Raw genomic sequence first — 19,863 nt, 5'->3', positions numbered from 1 at the left:
TGTACATGTGAGTGTTGCATGTTGCATGCATGCATGCATGGGGCTTACTCCCTCCCATTGACATGTTCATATTTCAAGCTTCCTCTGTTCCCTCCATATGGTGATACTCCCTATGTTCCCAAATATGGAGTAAAATCCTCCCTCTGTTCCCAAATACGGAGAATTTTTTCGTTCTAGAGATTTCAACAAGTGACTATGTACAGAGAAAAATGAGTGAAGTGAGCGTAGAGGCATAGGGATAATGTAGAAAGGAAGTCTTCGCGATCCATTATTCCCCATCTCGGTCAGAGAGAACTATTCAACTAGTCTTCATAGTGAAGTGACAATACACGCTGCAGCAGATGGGACACTTAATTAATAAGCTAAACCAGCATGTTGGTGTTACTAAATCAGCCTTACCCACTACTGCCATCATATTTGCCAGTAGAGCATGCTTCTGTCCTCCATTAACTGACATATGGGCCCTCTTGTGGTATACCCACATGTCATCGGTGTAACTATTTACACTCCGAAGGACGGTATATCCTGGTAGTAGTAGAATTGAGATTTAATGCACTTTCTTCCCCGTCTTCCACTCTTCTTCCTCCTCTCTTCTTCTTCCTCCTCTCTTCCCCGTCGTCGGCCGCAGACCATTTCCCCCCACTCACTGCTCGCCCGCCCGTGCTATCTTCCTTGGTAGATCCTATGTACCATATCCCCCTGCTCACTGCTCGGCCACGCGAGGAGAAGCTTCTTCGCTCGCCCGCCCGAATCCACTTCCCCGCTGGCTCGCAGGCACCGAAAACCCCAATGGCAGAACCAACTGTCACGCAGAGCCGTGATTGGAATTCCCTCCCCGATGTTCTCTTGGAGCAAATTTGTAATCGTATGACCTACTCAGCACTGTCCGTCTGGCCGCATGCTCGATGTCTTTGTACCGTCTACTCGTCTGCAATCGGCCGGCTCTTTTCAAGACACCCTGCTTGCTGATGCCCGATCCTCGCAGGTGGGCCAGACACCGAGTTGACGATCCTACGGAGGTTGCCATGCTGCCCCTCGACATGCTACCACTACCCGTCCACCTGTCCTTCATGCGCGGCCACTACTGGGCAGGCATGAAGGCCAACTAGATCATCCTCATCCACCAATCCGGTAGTCCGTGGCGTATCGTGGATATCTACACCCAGCAACAGATCACCCTTCCATCTTTGGACACCGCCACCATCGAGCCTCGCGGCCCGCCGGACACTCCTGCCTACTACGCACAAGACGCGTCGAGCTTTTGGCTCGACCTCTATTTGCTGAAGGTTGTAATCTGCGAAGTGCCCACACCATCAGAAGACTACATGGATTACAAGCTCATTGCCGTGTTCAACATGGTATTAGTCTATCTGGAATCCGGTCGCCATACATGGTTATGGCTCATCATCGATCCTCTTTACCCAACACTTCAGTCGGATGCTATAGTGGATGATCGCATCGTTTATGCGGTTGACGCATAGATTGGCTGCCTATGCTGGTGGAATCTATCATCGTGTAATTGTTCTATCTCATCTCATCTTTACCTTAAGAATACGACTGTCTGTTCATTGTAACAAATTTAGAATATATAGTATGTCTATAACCACATCATTGCTATATGTTCCTCTCATTTCCTAGATTTTTATGACCACACATGTTATTGTTAGAGTTGATATGAGAACAGTTGGTATCTAATGATTGTTAGAATGGATATTATGAGTATAACCTCATGATTGCTATATGTTACTCTCATTTCCAGGATTTTTATAACAACGCATGTTATTGCTTAGAGTTGATATGATAACTGTAGTAAGTGCTATGGTAGAATATGAGTAGGCCCTGTCATATCTGTTTTCCTCTCATTGTTACATGATGTTTGAACCATGATATATTGCTACAATATGAAAGCCATTAATCCTCCTATCGGCGTCCTGGGAACGGGGGTCTGCAGACTTGCCTGCCTGCGGCCCGCGGCGTGGCTGAGCATGCACGCCGCACGACCCATCTTCATCAACAAGGCATCCAAGACCCTAGCGAGGGTCCAAGCCTCGTGAGGCGGACGATGCAAGACCTCCTCGGGAGTGGCCTAGCCAGGCAGGCTCACGAGGAGCGGAGATATCAAGGCGAGGCAAACCTCACAAGACCCTCGTGACGTGAGCCATGATGCACGACACCAGGCAGGCGCCAGTGTGCGCAGCGTCCTTGTTTCCTCTTTGGTGCTAAGGAGGTTAGCGCAGGCGAAGAGTACCGAGGCATCAAGCAAAGGTTGCCATATCGGTGCAACGAGACCAAGACTAGGAGGACGGCAAGACGGAGGTCATCGTGGAGCCCAAGACGGCGTCACCACAGAGCTTTTCGCAGGCGAAGACCACTTTTGTCAGGATAGCTTGTACTAGCTGTCCCCCTTCGAATTAGCCCGCTATTGTTGGCTCCCTTCCCGCTCGATATTTGGGAAGAGGACCAGGGCCATTATAAATAGGACTAGCCACCACCTTAGAGAGGGGGATCATTCGAGGGACGGATCATTTAGACCATCCTCACACACACAAGCTCACCGAGCTCAAGATCACCTCAACCTCAGGAGGCTGTTCTTCCCTTGTACTGTTCATCATTAGCCCTAGAGGCAATCCACCACCACCACACTGCAGTAGGGTATTACACCACAACGGTGGCCTGAACCAGTATAAACCTCGTGTCTTTCTGTGTTGCGAGTTCGTCGAGTTTGTCCGCGAGATCTTAGTGAGCTAGGGCGTAGATCGGTGGAAGGAAAAGACTTCGCGCGCACCCCAGTGTTCGAACCTTAAGGGTTTGCCGGAACCCCACATCCGACATTTGGTGCGCCAGGTAGGGATGCGCCGTAGCTTCCCTTCCATCAGTTCGTCGCTCCGTCGTCTCCATGGCGGACGCACGCCATGCTCGAGGTGAGCGTCGGGCTGCCCTCACTGGCCGCGTTGCTTAGACGGATCCTGTCGGCGGGCCACATCGCCATTCTCCATCCCCTGCCGCCAACGCTGCCACCGGCCCGACGGGGAACGAGCAGCAGGCGTCCTTGCTGCATCCTTCGGTGCGGCAGGACGGCCGCACCGCCACTCCATCGCTGACCCCTGCCGGTTCTTCGTCTCACGCGCACCGCGCTCCCATGGAGGCACGGGCCGTGCTCCTTGCAGCGAACGAGCTCCTGCGCTGCCGCCCCATCGATGACCTCTACGAGGAGTGGCTCGAACGCATCGCCGAGCCCGTCCGCGCTGCGGGGGGCTCTCCAGTGCCGTCCCATTCTCTGCCTCCCCCTCAACCAGCCGCGGGCGACGGGGCTCATGGCGCGCCTCCACCACCTCAGCCCCAAGACATCACCTTTGCACCAAGGCGCGCGGCTCCGCGACGTGATCCGCCGCGCCCAGCACCCGCACGTGAAGAGAGAAGCTACCAAGAAATTCCGCGACCGCGAGAAGCTGCACCTGCGCTCCCTGCGCCACCTCGTCAAGACTGCGCACCGCCCACAGCGGTGCAGCACGGACCACGTCAAGACCGAGCTCCACCTCCGAAGCGGGCCCAGGCAACCACGGCTGGCTGCCGTGCCTTCACTCTCGAGTTGCGTAGCATCGCCTGGCCGGGCATGTTCAAGCCGGATCTGCCTCCTCGCTACGACGGTACCGCCGACCCCGTGGAGTTCCTGTAGCTCTATGAGATGAGCATCGAAGTGGCCAACGGTGACGACTAGGTCATGGCGAACTGGTTTCCCATGGCTCTCAAGGATGGAACTCGCTCCTGGCTCCTGAACCTGCAGCATGGCTCGATCTCCTCCTGGGACGAGATGCGCGACCGCTTCGTCGCCAACTTCCAGGGCACTCGTGACCGCTCGCCGGCCGCGGGTGACCTACGCCGCATCAGGCAGCAGCCAGGAGAGACCCTCCAGAAGTACATCCAGCGCTTCAACAACACCCGCTTCAAGATCCCCAAGGTCACGGACGAGGCCATCATCTCCGCGTTCTCCGACGCATCCATGACGTCAAGATGATGGAAGAGCTCGCCATCCACGAGGAGCTCTGCACATCTCAGGAGCTGTTCAACCTGGTGACCAGGTGCGCAAGAGCTGAGGAGGGGCACCTCTTTCTCCTTGAGCCGCCAGCCGTGGGCGCGGAGGAGAAGAAGGCCAAGGCCAAGGACGTGAAGCGCAAGGAGGTAGTTGTGCTCACAGCGGAGCCCGACATCAAGCGGGGCAGAGACCAGCCCGAGTCATCCAAGAACGGCCGACCATTCTGCACCTTCCACAAGCTGAACACCCACAACACCAACGACTGTCAAGAGCTCAGAGCCATACGAGAAGGAGGCTATGGTCGACGCAGCGAGTGCAACGACCGGGGCTACGGCCGCAGAGGAGGACATGGAGGCGGACGCTGGGATGACCGTGGCTCGCGCCAGGAGTGGCGCGACCGGCCTCATGAGGACCGCTGGCAGGACCAGCCTCGTGGGGGCGCCTGGAGGGACCCGCCTCATGAGGATCGCCCCCAGGGCAACGCCGGTCTTCCCCCGTTGCCACCACCAAGAAGGAACGACGACCACCACCAGGACGAGGGGGCTGGGGGCTTCTAGGAGCCGCGCGCGGTCGCCTGCATTTTGGGCGGCACCCAGGCCTGAGCCCCTCAGCGCGTCTTCAAGCAGTTTGCTCATGAGGTGAATGCGGCGCTCCCCAAGCTCGAGGCCACGCGCCCGCTCAGGTGGTCCCAATGCGCCATCACTTTTAATTTGTCAGATCAACTCAAGTGCACAGCCACCAATGGCGCGCTCCCTATGCTGTGTTCCCCAGTCATCAGCAATGTGCAGGTCACCAAGACCCTCATCGACGGCGGCGCAGGGCTCAACATCCTGTCCGTCGACACGTTCGACAACCTCCAAGTGCCATATGAGCAGCTCCAGCCCACCAAGCCTTTCTCAGGAGTGACCAATGGTTCCACCACACCAATAGGGCAGGTCTGCCTGCCAGTAACCTTTGGGGAGTGCAAGAACTACCGCACCGAGCTCATCAACTTCAACGTCGCGCACATCCGCCTGCCGTACAATGCCATCCTCGGGTATCTAGCCCTGGTCAAGTTCATGGCAGATACTCATCACGGCTACAACATTCTCAAGATGCCAGGAAGCAGAGGAATCATCACGGTCCCATGTGAAGAGAGGGATGCGGTGTGCTCCCTCGAGCGCGCTTTTCAAGCCACAGCAATCGAGGACCCTGATAGCAGAAATGAAGGCCTGTGGAGGCCATCCCCAAGAAGAAGAAGCCGCACCGTGCAGGACCTTAGGAGGACGGCGTCACGACAGAAGCCATGTCAGGACTAGCGCCCGCTCCAGGGCGCCTCCCTCCGTCGCATAGGAAGGCGCGCCCGGCGCCCTCCTCAGGCAGGGCTCGGGGGCTCTCTTCTGGAGGGCCTCAGACCTTGCCAACCTCACGAGGGAGGCGCTTGGGCACCACTTGGAAGCGTGCTTCGTGGCACGTGACCCTTAGTAGAGCACAGGGCAAGGAGTGCCCACCAGTCAGGAGTTTATCACCAAGACCATCCAGGAACTGCTAGAAGCAAGAGCCATGTGCGGCGAAAGCCGCCCACGGGGCACAGCTCCGCATCCTGGCGAGGATGTTGGGCTGCGTGTCTACATCGACGTCCCAAGGCTCAACAGGGTCACATCTCAGGAGCATTTCTGGCCTTCGTGTGTGGGCCGCTGCGAGGGCCCGCTGCACAGCTACATTCGTATGCCCTTCGGCTTGCCGAGCGTGGCGTCGGCCTATCAGCGCAACATGCGACGTGTCCTGGCGGCTCAGGAAGCCACGTACCACGCCGTTCTGGAGGAGATGGAGACGGTCTTCAGGGAACCTCCTGAACCCTCATAGCCTCCCGAGGCTCAGGGTTCTGGCTGCTCGTGAGGAGTCATTTCTTCAACGCACGCCTTCAGCTGCACCAACTCTACTTTGTCTACAGAACCAGGTGACATCTTCCAAGTTCGTTTAGCTGGGAGCGCCCCTCGGGCTGCATTATTCCCAGGCCACGTGGGTCCGTCCCTGCGGCATGTATCCCTTTTTCTTATGTCTTCAGCTTACCTTGTTGTGGGCGCCCCTCGGGCTGCATCATCCCTAAGCCGTTCGGGCCGGACCAGGTGGCATGTATCTTCCTGCACTTATCCAAGCTGATCTGCTCTCCATGCTTAACCTGCCAACTGCTATCACCTGCTTGATCATCGTCCCCCGGGGCCTCCACATAGGCACGGCGCTGGTGCATGGGTCCGCCCCTGCCACGCCGACAAATCTGAGCGGTCGAGCTTTGGCTTGCGGCATGCCCCGTGCATGTCACCTCACCAGGCCCTCAGTGCCATCTCCTCATCTAGAGCAACCAGAGTCAGGCTGTCAGCTGTGACGGCAAACCGTGTTTCTTCTTGTGTCGTGAGTCTCCTTTTCTCTCGTGCAATTCGCTTGCGCGTTAAAAGGGGGGCTCCTGAGCATCGCAACTCAGGAGCTCTTACTAGCTCTCCAGCCCTCACCCCTGGCCTTGACCACGGCATCACGACCTGGCATACCAGCGGCGGCTGAGCTCGCTCAAGGGCCGGGACCTGAGGACGTAGAGCACTAAGGAGAGCATGAGGGGAGGGAAACTCGTATGGGCCAGCCTAGCTATGCTGCACGAGTAGGCACGCAGCCCTAGCGCAACATTAGGAGTCACCACGAGATCAACGAGATAAGTCCCGCACTCGGATTGGCTAAATGTTTGGTCCTAATGGTCACTCATGCCTTGCCACAGCCCCATTGCGGCCATGTCAACTCCCTTTCTCGCCTTACCATGGCTGGTTGAGCTCTAAGGGGGACCTCCTAAGCATCGCGCCTCAGGGGCTCTTACTGGACCTCGGGCCGCACACCTCCTGGCCTTGACCACGACACACGACCTGGCATACCAGCGACGGTTGTAGCCTACCTGGGGACCGGGACCTGTCGGCGTAGAGCAACAAGCTATCGCGAGGAAAGAAAGGGGGGACCGAGCCTTAACGGGACATGCGTTCACCAAATTTTCATAACAGGGAAGATAAGCAAAAAAGACATTACGGACCCTTACATCCCCCCATGGGGTAATTCATGATTCATTGCAGGAAACAAAGGCCGATACTAAGGGGAATCCTATCTACATCCTTCCATGGTGGACACCATCATCAACAGTGGGCCACGGGAGGCCGGCGCCAACCCCATCCAGATCAGCGACGGCGATGGCCGGACGCCGCAGCCCTCCTCCAAGCGCGGCGAGAGCTCGGGGGCACGTAGCTGTCGTCGCTCGTCTCCGGAGTCTCATAGAGCTCAGGAGAGCTGCTGGACTCCCAAGGGCTGCTGCTGCTGGAGTGGTCGCGAGCGGGGCACGCATCAGCCTCACGCTCCTCTCCCGAGCAGCACTCCAGGCGGGGGCCCTCGGCATCGAAGACCTTGAAGAAGAGCGTGGAGACACCGTCATACTCGAAGTGGATCGCGAGGGCGCCCCTCGCACGGCAGACCCGCGCGATCTCGCCCCAGCCGCGCGTCATGAAGATCTTCCTGGTGGGGACCGCTTCGATCTCCGCCCTGGTCGCCGGAGCGCTGCAGTCGGCGTGCTGCAGCCAGAGCTCGAGAGGCCCCCTCGGCGGCATCACGTCGGAGAAGAACCGCGGGAAGCGGATCCAGGAGCTTGGAGGCATCGGTGCCCATAGCACCAACTCGCGCGAGGAGTCCACGACGTGAACCCCAGGGGCGACGGCGCACGTCGCCATGGCGCGGCGGCCCTGGATGTGGCGTGGGTGGTGCTGCTCGTCACTCCGTCCTCCCGAGCCCTTGGCTTGGGCGTACAAGGGCAGCGGGTACCCCGGAGGAGGCCGCTCACACCAAGGCCTCGACACCACCTGCATCGCCGCTTCATCACGGCGATGGATCGACCTCTTCTTCGGCGGAAGAGGCCCCGGATCATCGCGGGGAGCCTTTCCTTTCTTTTCAGTAGAGAACTTTCTGATGGGCGCCATTGTTGTCAGCAGTGGAGCAAGGAGGAAGAAGCAAGCAAGCGAGGAAGAGATGGGCAACGGGGGCACCGCCCCATCCCCATTTATAGCAAGAGAAGGCCAACCAACGTCTCCCACGATCGCAGGTAATGATGGTTTTCCTTACATCTCGCAGGGACTTGTCAAGTCGAGCAGTTGCCGAGGCAACATGGGGAAGCAGAGACACCCATGTCCAATCATCCACCACACGTCAATCGAGGCCGCAGGCTTTGGGGGCCCGCGGTGCTCCATACATGGCCCTTGGCTTTGCCGCGAAACCAAGCCCGAGCGCACCTTGGGCCTGGGGGCTACTGTCGGTGTCCTGGGAACGAGGGTCCCCAGAATTGCCTGCCTGCGGCCTGCGGCCCGCGGCGTGGATGAGCATGCAGGCCGTATGGCCCATTTTCATCAACAAGGCATCCAAGACCCTCGCGAGGGTCCAAGCCTCGCGAGGCGGATGACGCAAGACCTCCTCGGGAGTGGCCTAGCTGGGAAGGCTCACGAGGAGCGGAGATATCAAGGCGGGGAAAATCTCACGAGACCCTCGTGACGTGAGCCATGACGCACGACACCAGGTGGGCGCTAGGCGGGTGCCAGCGCATGCAGCGTCCTTGCTTCCTCTTTGGTGCTAAGGAAGCCAGCGCAGGCAAAGAGTACCAAGGCATCAGGCAAAGGTTGCCATATTGGTGCAACGAGACCAAGACCAGGTGGACGAAAAGACGAAGGTCATCATGGAGCCCAAGACGGCGTCACGACAGAACTTTTCGCAAGTGAAGACCACTTGTGTCAGGGTAGCTTGTACTAGCTGTCCCCCTTCGAATTAGCCCGCCATTGTTGGCTCCCTTCCCACTCGATATTTGGGAAGAGGACCAGGGCCAGTATAAATAGTACTAGCCACCACCTTAGAGAGAGGGATCATTCAAGGGACGGATCATTCAGACCATCCTCACACACACAAGCTCACCGAGCTCAAGAACACCTCAACCTTAGGAGGCTGTTCTTCCCTTGTACTGTTCATCATTAGCCTTAGAGGCAATCCACCACCACCACACTGGAGTAGGGTATTACACCACAATGGTGGCCTGAACCAGTATAAACATCATGTCTTTCTGTGTTGCGAATTCGTCGAGTTCGTCCGCGAGATCTTAGTGAGCTAGGGCGTAGATCGGTGGGAGGAAAAGACTTCACGCGCACCCCAGTGTTCGAACCTTAAGGGTTTGCCGGAACCCCACATCCGACACCTCCTTTTCTAAAAAATAAATAAAATAAAAAAAGAATATGAAAGCCATTGGCTTATTTTTTACTTGGGGTATGATTATGACCACGTCATTGCAATTCTCTGTCTATGATATGTGTCACTATTATAATAATCTTAATTCCACACATACTCTGAACATGATTGTTTATTTTTGTCCTTTTGGTCTCCAATGTTAATTGTTGCAGCAGACGCAAATGCGCTGGCCTTCATGATTCCAGGACCTAGAATCATACCAGCCGATGGGTGGTGGTTTATCGCTCGTTCAGCTGACGGTGGTCATTTGATGCTCATTTGCACGTACCAAATTGACCAAACCATTTCATCAAACCACATGTAGTACAATGCATGGGGCGTTCGTGACATTGATGGCTATGGCTGCTTTGTGTTCAAGAAAGATCCCAGCTCCGTTGGGCCAGGCGTATTCTACTGGAGGCGGGTTTACAGCCTCGGCAACCACTCCATGTTCCTCGGGCTCAATTATCCGATCATCGAACTTATCATCGATCATATCACCGACGATGATTATCGTGCAATGCAACTTCCATTCGCCAGGGGGGACTGTGTTTACACATCATACCATGGGTTTCATGAATCACCATATCTAGTGATTCGTCGACACAACTAGTTTCCAGATAATCTTCAGTGTGTGAAATGCATCAAGCTTCCATGCGATGGATGTCTTTTGCAAACCCGACATGAAGCGATGTGGTTCATGCCAACAGCAAATATGCACAACTTGATTCGTACTGATATGTAGACTGAGCCATGTATTCTGCTGCTGTAGCACGACCCTCTTTTGTTGGATATTATGTACTGTTGTTTGTTTGAAGCACTCCTCTGGTTTGAAGGATAGAAACCTTTCTGGGATCAAGCGCATCCTAACTCACCTGCGCAGGATGTATTGATAATGATGATGGAGATGCTGTGCACTATATATATATATCACTTAGGCTTCAAGTGCGTACTTGTTAGTTAAACCTATGGTTAAAATGTGACACTAAATACGACTAGTAAGTAGTACAGTAGCAATACTAGTATACGTCGGTCAAATTATTCATCATGTCCACACATTGAATTGACGTGACAACACGCTGCGCGTGAGGTGACACAAGAATCCCGGCGGCATGTTCGGGTATTCTGGACTTCAGATTTGGAGTACCACTTATCTATCGAAATCTTTCATCATTCACTTAAAACAGTCGATTGATCATACATTGAGTACCATATAACTGGAATTAACCCATGCAAGTCGAAGAAGGATTGGCCGGTGCTGCCGGCTGGCGTCAAGTTTGATCCCAGGGATCAGGACCTGATTGAGCACCTTGAGGCTTAAGCAAGCATTTCTGCTAGTGCAATTCCAGGGCATTCAAAAGGGGCACATGGACGCATCGCAAGATACAGTCGGAGTGCGGCATGCACGCGATGTGGCACAACACCGGCAATACCTTGCCGGTGATGGTCAACGGTCGGCAGACGGGCAGCAAAAAGGTTCTGGTGCTGCACACCAACAAGAACTTCGACCAGTAGAGGACCAACTGGGTGATGCACCAGTACCACCTCGGGACCTGGAGCAAGAGAAGGAGCGGGAGCTGGTCCTCTGCAAGATTTTCTACCAGACGAACACTAGGGCCAGGACTAAAAAGATTATAACTTAGTTTGGCATTGGTACTTGTACTACCTTGTCGTCCACAAGTTGGTATTCTTGTTAACGATCTTTTGGTATGAACTTGGCATTTGCTTCCAACCATCATGCCGAGGGTCGATGTGGATATAAAGCTGAATCATTTGTTTCAAAACGAATTTTTAGGCACCTGATTTTTATTTGATGGGTAGCATAAGCACCTGCCGTTCGAATTCCCAGTTCTCCAAATTTTATGAAACAAGTGCATGCTCTTATTATCATGATGAAAAAACAATATGCCTGGTGCATCCCAGTTATCAGTCTGTACTTGCACGATTCTCTCGTTTATTGAGCACATATATTGTTTTTCAGGTTGAGCAAGTTTCAACTAGGCTGTAGACTGCCCATGCTTGGTTTTGTTTTTAATAGGCCCAGCCATGACGACAATGGGGCACAAAGATCCAGCAGGTATCTACTGGCCTCTGGCCCGCCAGCGTTAGTTATATTTTGTCTTACAACATCCGCAGGCACTTTTTTTACTGAATCAAACACACAGCCCAGTTCTATTTTCCTCTTGAAACGCATGTCCTACATCCGTTTTCTAATCTCTACCTATAGTTTTACTAGTTCATATACACGTATCATTATATTGAAAATACATAAAACTCACTTTTCATATTTACATCCTTATTTTTGTTGTTGTTTTCCCTCCCAGCGCTGATTTTTACCACTAGTTTTCCCTTAAACCAAATCAATTGTTCCACGTCTTATTTGCTTACAAAAACAAAATGATTTTTTTTGGCAAATCAATAAGTTCTTAAAAATGTTTATCATTTCGGGATTATAAAAGTTCGGACTCCACTAAAATATGCAAAATAATGTTGAACTTTTTGACCGTGGTCCTGGGCAGAAAATGGGTTGTTATAAATTACTTAAGAATTAGCAAATGGGCTGCAAATTATTAAAAAATAGCAAATGGGCTCTATGTTGTCTGCCACAGATTTGGAGGCTGACTTGTGGGCCTACTAAGTTCATGCGTACACAAGGTTTATCAAAAAAGAAACTTAGTCAACAACCGACTCTACCAGCGTCAGACCGTTAGATATCAATCTAACGACTATCGTGCTTCTTCAGTCTCTGATCTTCCTGCCCCAGCCGCCCAAACCAGCGCCGTCGGAACCGCCTGCTCCCGCCTCCCATGGCCGGCTGTGCTGCCGGGCAGGCCTCACTACCCCATCATATACTCGCATCCCTCCCCTGTCTATCCCTCTACTCACCCACACCTCCTGTTATTTTTCAGCGACGGCAGCCGAACCAGTCAACCCTCGTACTCTCCAACGCATGGGCATCTACTGTCGTGTCTTTCCCGGCTCCGTGTCGTTCCCTTCGTAGGCCTCGCCGTCGTCCACCGCCCTGGTGCTCTCGGCGCGGCGTGGTCAACGTGGTCAACGAACGACATCCATCGGAAGTGGACTCTACATGGAGAGGCTGACAGCTGGGTCCATGGCCGCACACAAGGAAATGCCTCCTTATTATGCGCAAAATAATGATTCCTCCACCTGACATCTGGGACCCGCCGGAAGGGCCTCTGTATTTCGTGAAAAAAACATTCCCTCCGCTGACAGGTTGGACCCACCAACTATATCTTCGCATGCAAGGAAGTGCCCCCTTATTGCACAAAAAAATGAATACCCCCATGCCAGCTAGGACCCACCACAGTGGGAGGCTGACTTGTGGGCCTACTAAGTTGATGGGGACGGAGGGCTTTGTCAAGTTAGTCAATATGAACGATTGTAGCTCCAGTGACCGTACGATGTCCATCCAACGGCCTTAGTGCTTCTTCAACCTCTGGTCTTCTTACTCCAGCCGCCCAAAGCAGCGCCAGTCGTGCCGCCTGCTCCTGCCTCCTGTGGCCGGCGGTGCTGCCGCGGAGGCCTCACCGCCCCCATACTACTCCAATCGCTGGCCAGGCCATCCCTCCACTCACCCACACCCCATGTTATTCTGCGGTGACGGCAGCCTCACACCGCAGCCGAACCAGTGAACCCTCGTACTCCTCTCCGCGTGGGCATCCACTGCCGCATCTTCCCCGGCTCCACGTCGTCCCCTTCCTAGGCCTCGCCGTCGTCCACCGCCTTGGTGCTCTCGGCATGGCGTGGTCAATGTGGTCAACGGCCGACTTCCATCGAAAGAGTACTGTACGTGGAGGGGCTGACAGCTGGGTCCACGGCCACATCCCAATTTTTTTGTGATTTGCCAAGTAAGTCGCTTTGTCAGTCTTGTTGGGATGCAAATCTTTCAAGACAAGGAGAGCTTCATTCGGCTGGTCGAGAAAATGGCCTATCAGTAATGAGAAATGGGTTGTACATTTTAAAAACACATCAAACCGGCAATTAGTTTCAAATTTCTTTTTTTCATTTTGAGATTTTAAATTGTGTTGATTTTTATGCGTGGAGAATTTGTTGGATTTTATATTGATATACATTTATTTTTAAAATCAGTTTGAATGTGACTCAAAATTTTGAGATTAAAAACAGTTTGGACCGCACCGAAATATGCAAAATTTCGTATAATTTTTTAACCGTGGCCACAATATGGGCTGTAATGCTAACAAAAAGAATATGAACTCAAAAAAACCGTAAGAATTAGCAAATGGGTTGTATGATGTTTTCCACAGATTTGAGGCTTTCCTAAAAAAAAGGTTGACGCACAAGCAGTGAATGTTATATGTCCATCCAACGGCCGTCGTGCTTCTTCAATCTCTGCTCTTCCTGATCCAGCCGCTCAGACAAGCGCCGACGGGACTGCCTGCTCCCTCCTCCCCGCGGTAGGCTGTGCTACCGCGCAGGCCTCACCGCCCCACCGTACTCCCATTGCTGGCCTAGCCATCCCTCTACTCACCCACACCTGATGTTATTCTCCGGCGACGGCAGACGAACTAGTAAACCCTCGTACAGTCGTACTCCCCTCCGCGTAGGAAACAACTGCCAAGTCTTCCCTACCTCCGTGTCGTTCCCTTCCTAGGCCTCACCGTCGTTGACCGCCCTGGTGCTATCGACGCGGCCTGGTCAACATGGTCAACGTCTGACATGCATCTGAAGTGGACTGTACGTGGAGAGGCTGACAGCTGGGTCCACGGCCGCACGCAAGGAAATGCCTCCTTATTACGCGCAAAATAATGATTCCCCCACCTGACATCTAGGACCCACCGAAAGGGCCTCTGTATTTCACGAAAAAAACATTACCGCCGCTGACAGCTTGGACCCACCAGCTCTATCTTCGCACGCAAGGAAGTGCCTCCTTATTACGCACAAAAAAATGAATACTGATACGTCTCCAACGTATCTATAATTTATGAAGTATTCATGCTATTATATTATCAACCTTGGATGTTTTATAGGCATTTATATGCTATTTTATATGATTTTTGGGACTAACCTATTAACCTAGTGCCCAGTGTCAGTTTCTATTTTTTCCTTGTTTTTGAGTTCTATAGAAAAGGAATATCAAACGGAGTCCAATTGACGTGCCAATTTTTGACGATTTTTTATGGACCAAAAGAAGACCCCGGAGTAAAAGAGTTGGGCCAGGAGAGTCCCGAGGCGTCCACGAGCGTGGGGGGCGCGCCCACTCCCCAGGCGTGTGGTCCTGCCTCGTGGACGCCTCGGGCACCTCCTTGACGTGAGACCGACGCCAAAAATTCCTATAAATACAGAAATCTCAGAAAATTAACCTAGATCGGGAGTTCCGCCGCCAGAAGCCTCCGTAGCCACTGAAAACCAATCTAGGCCCTCTCTGGCACCCTGTCGGAGGGGGCCATCATCACCGGAGGGCATGGAGGAGGATCCTAGTGGGGCCATCATCACCATGAAGGCCAAGGACCAGAGGGAGAACCTCTCCCCATATATGGGGGAGGCCATGGAGGAGGAAGCACGAGGGGGAGAACCTCTCCTCCTCTCTCTCGGTGGCACCGGAGTGCCATCGGGAGGGGAATCATCGCCACGGTGATCGTCTTCATCAACATCACCATCATCATCGCCATCCTCATCTCTTTTACGTGGTCCACTCTCCCGCACCCCGCTGTAATCCCTACTTGAGCATGGTGCTTTAAGCCACATATTATGATCCAATGATGTGTTACCATCCTATGATGTTTTGAGTAGTAGTTATCCTTTGTCTTTGGGTTGATTTATGATCTAGATTGGTATGAGTTGTATGTTTTACTTTGGTGCTGTCCTATGGTGCCCTCCGTGTCGCGCAAGCGTGAGGGATTCCCGCTGTAGGGTGTTGCAATACGTTTATGATTCGCTTATAGTGGGTTGCGTGAGTGACTGAAACACAAACCCGAGTAAGGGGATTGTTGCGTATGGGATAAAGAGGACTTGATGCTTTAATGCTATGGTTGGGTTTTACCTTAATGATCTTTAGTAGTTGTGGATGCTTGCTAGAGTTCCAATCATAAATTCATATGATCCAAGTAGAGAAAGTATGTTAGCTTATGCCTCTCCCTCATATGAAACTGCAATAGTGATTACCGGTCTTGTTAACGATTGCCTAGGACAATTCCGCACATTGATTCACCATTATTCCACACTCGCTATTTGTAATATTTAGTAATATTTTCTAACTTCATGATAACAGCACCTACTTTTATATTTTCGCTCTCCGATATCATACAAAGTTATCCTCTTCATACCCACAACATAGTTTTATTTCTCGTTGCTAGTTGGAAGCAAACGTTCGGTGTACGTAGAGTCGTATCAGTGGCAGATAGGGCTTGAGAGAATATTGATCTTACCTTTAGCTCCTTGTGGGTTCTACACTCCATACTTATCACTTCCACCTTTGGAAATTGCTACGATGATTCCTTGCACTGGGGGATTATCAAGCCCTTTTCTGGTGCCATTACCGGGGAGCAATAGCGTGGGGTTGATATTCTCGTGTGTGCTTGTTTGCTTTCTTCACTAAATAGATTTTGTTTTTCCTTTTTTGTTTCTGTTTAGTTGTGGGTGAAACATACATTTTTGTAAAGAATGAAAATACAAAAAAATATTACTTGCCTCTCATGCCTAAAAAGTTTTTCAAAAAGAGAAGTGATTGGAAAGTTATGCATTGAAGAAGTGAGGGTCGACCTTGAGCATTTGTGTTCATGCTCACGGAAACATTGTAGAATTTTTCATGGAAGTTTCTCTGTAAATAATTATCCCCTTGTATATATCCATTGTATTATAAAAATAATGTGCCAAGCTTTGGTTTTAGGATGATTAGATTGCTTGTTTACTATGTGCAGAACAAAAACAGAAACTTCGGCTGTAGCGTGTGATTTTACATTTTTTTACTGGAAAGTCAAATGGGTCCGAAACTTTTTGCACATTACTTGTGTATAAATTTCTCAAATTGTAAAATTTATTTCATAATTATTGGAGTCACAGAAGTTTACTAAACTTCCAGATTACTACAGACTGTCATGTTTTAGACAGATTCTGTTTTCTATGTGTTGTTTGCTTATTTTGATGAATCTATGAGTAGTATCAGAGGGTATGAACCATGGATGAGTTGGAATACAGTAGATATTACACCAAAATGAATGTAGAATGAGTTCACAACAGTACATAAAGGTAGTGATTTGCTTTATTATACTAACGGATCTCACAAAGTTTTTGTTAAAGTTTTGTGTGGATGAAGTGTTCGAAGATCGAGGAGATATCAATATGAGAAGAATAAAGAGAGGCAAGAGCTCAAGCTTGGGGATTCCCAGGGCACCCCAAGTAAATATTCTAAGGATACTCAAGAATCTAAGCTTGGGGATGCCCTGGTTGGCATCCCATCTTTCTTCTTCAAAAATTATCGGTACACCTCGGTTTTTGTTTTGTTCACATGATTTGTGTCCTTTGTGTTTTTCTTTTTCTTTGAGAACCATTCTAGTATGAGATGTCCCTTCATCAATTTATAGAATACTTCATGTGCTTCACTTATATCTTTTAAGTATGATCTTATAGAATTGCTCTTTGTGCTTCACTTAAATCTTTTGAGTATGGTTGTATAGAATGCTTCATGTGCTTCACTTATACATTTTGAGCTTGGACATTGGTTAGTTTGTATTAATTGTAGAATTCTCCATGAACTTCACTTATATCTTTTGGAGTATGAATAATACTATCATCTAAAGCGGGTTTGGAAGAGTGTCAACTCTAGGAACCAGTGATCCCGGTATTCCGAATGAGAAGAATTTTGCTTACGTGGAGAGTAGAAAAATTTCTATGCTTGTAGATCATGACAAGAATGCTTTATGTGACGGTTATGTTGTTGAATTCATTCATGGTGCTACTGAAAATTATTATTATGGAGGAATATATGGTTGTAGGAGTTGCAATAATATCAAGTTTCCTCTCTATGTGCTTAAAGGTTTGAAGTTATCCTTGTTTTTCCATCCTATGCTAGTTGATTCTTGTTCCCATAAGTTGTGTACTCACAAAATCCCTAGGCATAGGAAGTGGGTTAGGTTTAAATTTGCTAGTCATATTCTTCATGATGCTCTCTTTATGTTTCAATTCTTATCTTTTTTGTGAGCATCATTGAAATCATCATGCCTAGCTAAAAGGCATTAAAGAAAAGCGCTTGTTGGGAGACAACCCAATATTTACCCTTACTGTTTTTGTGTGTTTACATGATTAAGATACTTTAGTAATCATGTTTTATTGCTTTTGTTTCAATAAATTACCAAGTAAGACCTTTGGGAAGACTTGGGTGAAAGTTAATGTGATCTTGCTGTAAAAAATAGAAACTTTGCGCTCACGAGATTAGCTGCCATTTTTTTACAGAAGAGTGATTTGGTGCCGATTCTTTTTGAAGAAGATTAATAGACAAATTCCTCACGTCCACCAATTTATTTCATAATTACAGACTATTCTGTTTCTGACAGATTCTGTTTTCATTGCATAGTTTGCTTGTTTTCTAGTTTCTATGACTTATATTCCTCAATATAAATTGTAGAAATGATATGGTACAGTAGGCATTGTGTGAGAACTATTATGATCTTTGTCTTTGACAGTACCAAGGTGAATGGTTTACTCTTTATCATACTAACCTATCTCACGAATTTCCGTTAAGTTTTGTGTGATTGAAGTTTTCAAGCTTTGGGTGAGATATTGATATGACGAGAATAAGGAGTGGAAAGATCCTAAGATTGGGGATTCCCGAGGCACCCCAAGGTAATATTCAAGGAAGACTCAAGCGCCTAATCTTGGGGATGCCTCGGAAGGCATCCCCTCTTTCGTCTTCAAAACTATCGGTATACCTTACTCGGAGCTATATTTTTATTCGTCACATGATATGTGTTATGCTTGGAGCGTATTTTCAATTCTACTTGCTGTTTGAATAAAATCATTGGATCTGAATTATTAAATGAAAAGGAATCCTCCCATGGCTAGTTAATTATTTGACTACTCAGTGTCCTTCACTATTATCTTTTGGAGTAGTTTGTCATTTACTCACGTGCTTCACATATATCCTATGAGTAAATGGTTGAATAATTGAATATCATAAATCTGAACTTATATATGTTTCATATGCTTATACCATGGGGAGTAATGACTTCACATAGAATAAGTATAGGTAGTAAACTTATTGAAAGTTAGCAAACATAGAATTGGTCACTTGAACAATTCATGAAAGAATATTGAAGGAAGAGAGATTTCACATATAAATATACTATCTTGGACATCTTTTGTAATTGTGAGCACTCATTAAAATATGACATGCTAAAAGGTTGATGTCGGACGAGGAAGACAACGTAATGGGTTATGTTTTCTTATATCTGAAATAAAGTATATTGTCTTGGATCATCCAACATGTTGAGCTTGCTTTTCCCCCTCATGCTAGCCAAATTCTTTGCACCAAGTAGAGATACTACTTGTGCTTCCAAACATTCCTTAAATCAGTTTTGCCATGAGAGTCCACCGTACCTACCTATGGATTGAGTAAGATCCTTCAAGTAAGTTGTCATCGGTGCATGCAATAAAAATTGCCCTCTAAATATGTAGGATCTATTAATGTGGAGAAAATAAGCTTTATACAATCTTGTGATGTGGAAGAAATAAAAGCGACGTACTGCATAATAAAGGTCCATATCACAGATGGCAATATAAAGTGACGTTCTTTTGCATTAAGATTTTGTGCATCCAACCATAAAAGCGCATGACAACCTCTGCTTCCCTCTGCGAAGGGCCTATCTTTTACTTTTATCTTCTACCTTACGCAAGAGTCATGGTGATCTTCACCTTTCCTTTTTACATTTTATCCTTTAGCAAGCACATTGTGTTGGAAAGATCCTGATATATATATATATATATATATATCCAATTGGATGTAAGTTATCATGAACTATTATTGTTGACATTACCCTTGAGGTAAAAGTTGGGAGGCGAATCTATAAGCTCCTATCTTTCTATGTGTATGATTAAAACTTTGAACCCATAAAGATCACGCGAGTGTTAGCAATTGTGAAAGACTAAATGATAGTTGAGTATGTGGAGTTTTCTAAATCAAAGCTCTGACATAGGCACTTCCTGAAAATAAGATGAATTGCAATTATTTGATGACTGAGAATATAGTTTGTTAGTTTCAAGAGAGTTTATGATCTATACTTTAACATGTGAATAGCTTGTTACTTGATCATGAAAAGTTTTATGAAAATGAGCTACTGTTATGATATATAATGATGCTAGAAAAAGTGATTCAACTATCATTAATGAAACTTATGCACTTGCTAGCATTCACACTTCATAAATTATTTCTTTTATCATTTACCTACTCAAGGACGAGCAGGAATTAAGCTTGGGGATGCTGATACGTCTCCAACGTATCTATAATTTATGAAGTATTCATGCTATTATATTATCAACCTTGGATGTTTTATATGCATTTATATGCTATTTTATATGATTTTTGGGACTAA

The sequence above is a fragment of the Triticum dicoccoides genome, chromosome 2A (assembly GCF_002162155.2).
Source record: "Triticum dicoccoides isolate Atlit2015 ecotype Zavitan chromosome 2A, WEW_v2.0, whole genome shotgun sequence".
Classification (NCBI taxonomy): Eukaryota; Viridiplantae; Streptophyta; class Magnoliopsida; order Poales; family Poaceae; genus Triticum; species Triticum dicoccoides.
The sequence above is the reverse complement of the archived record's forward strand: the minus strand, read 5'-3'. Positions refer to the sequence as shown.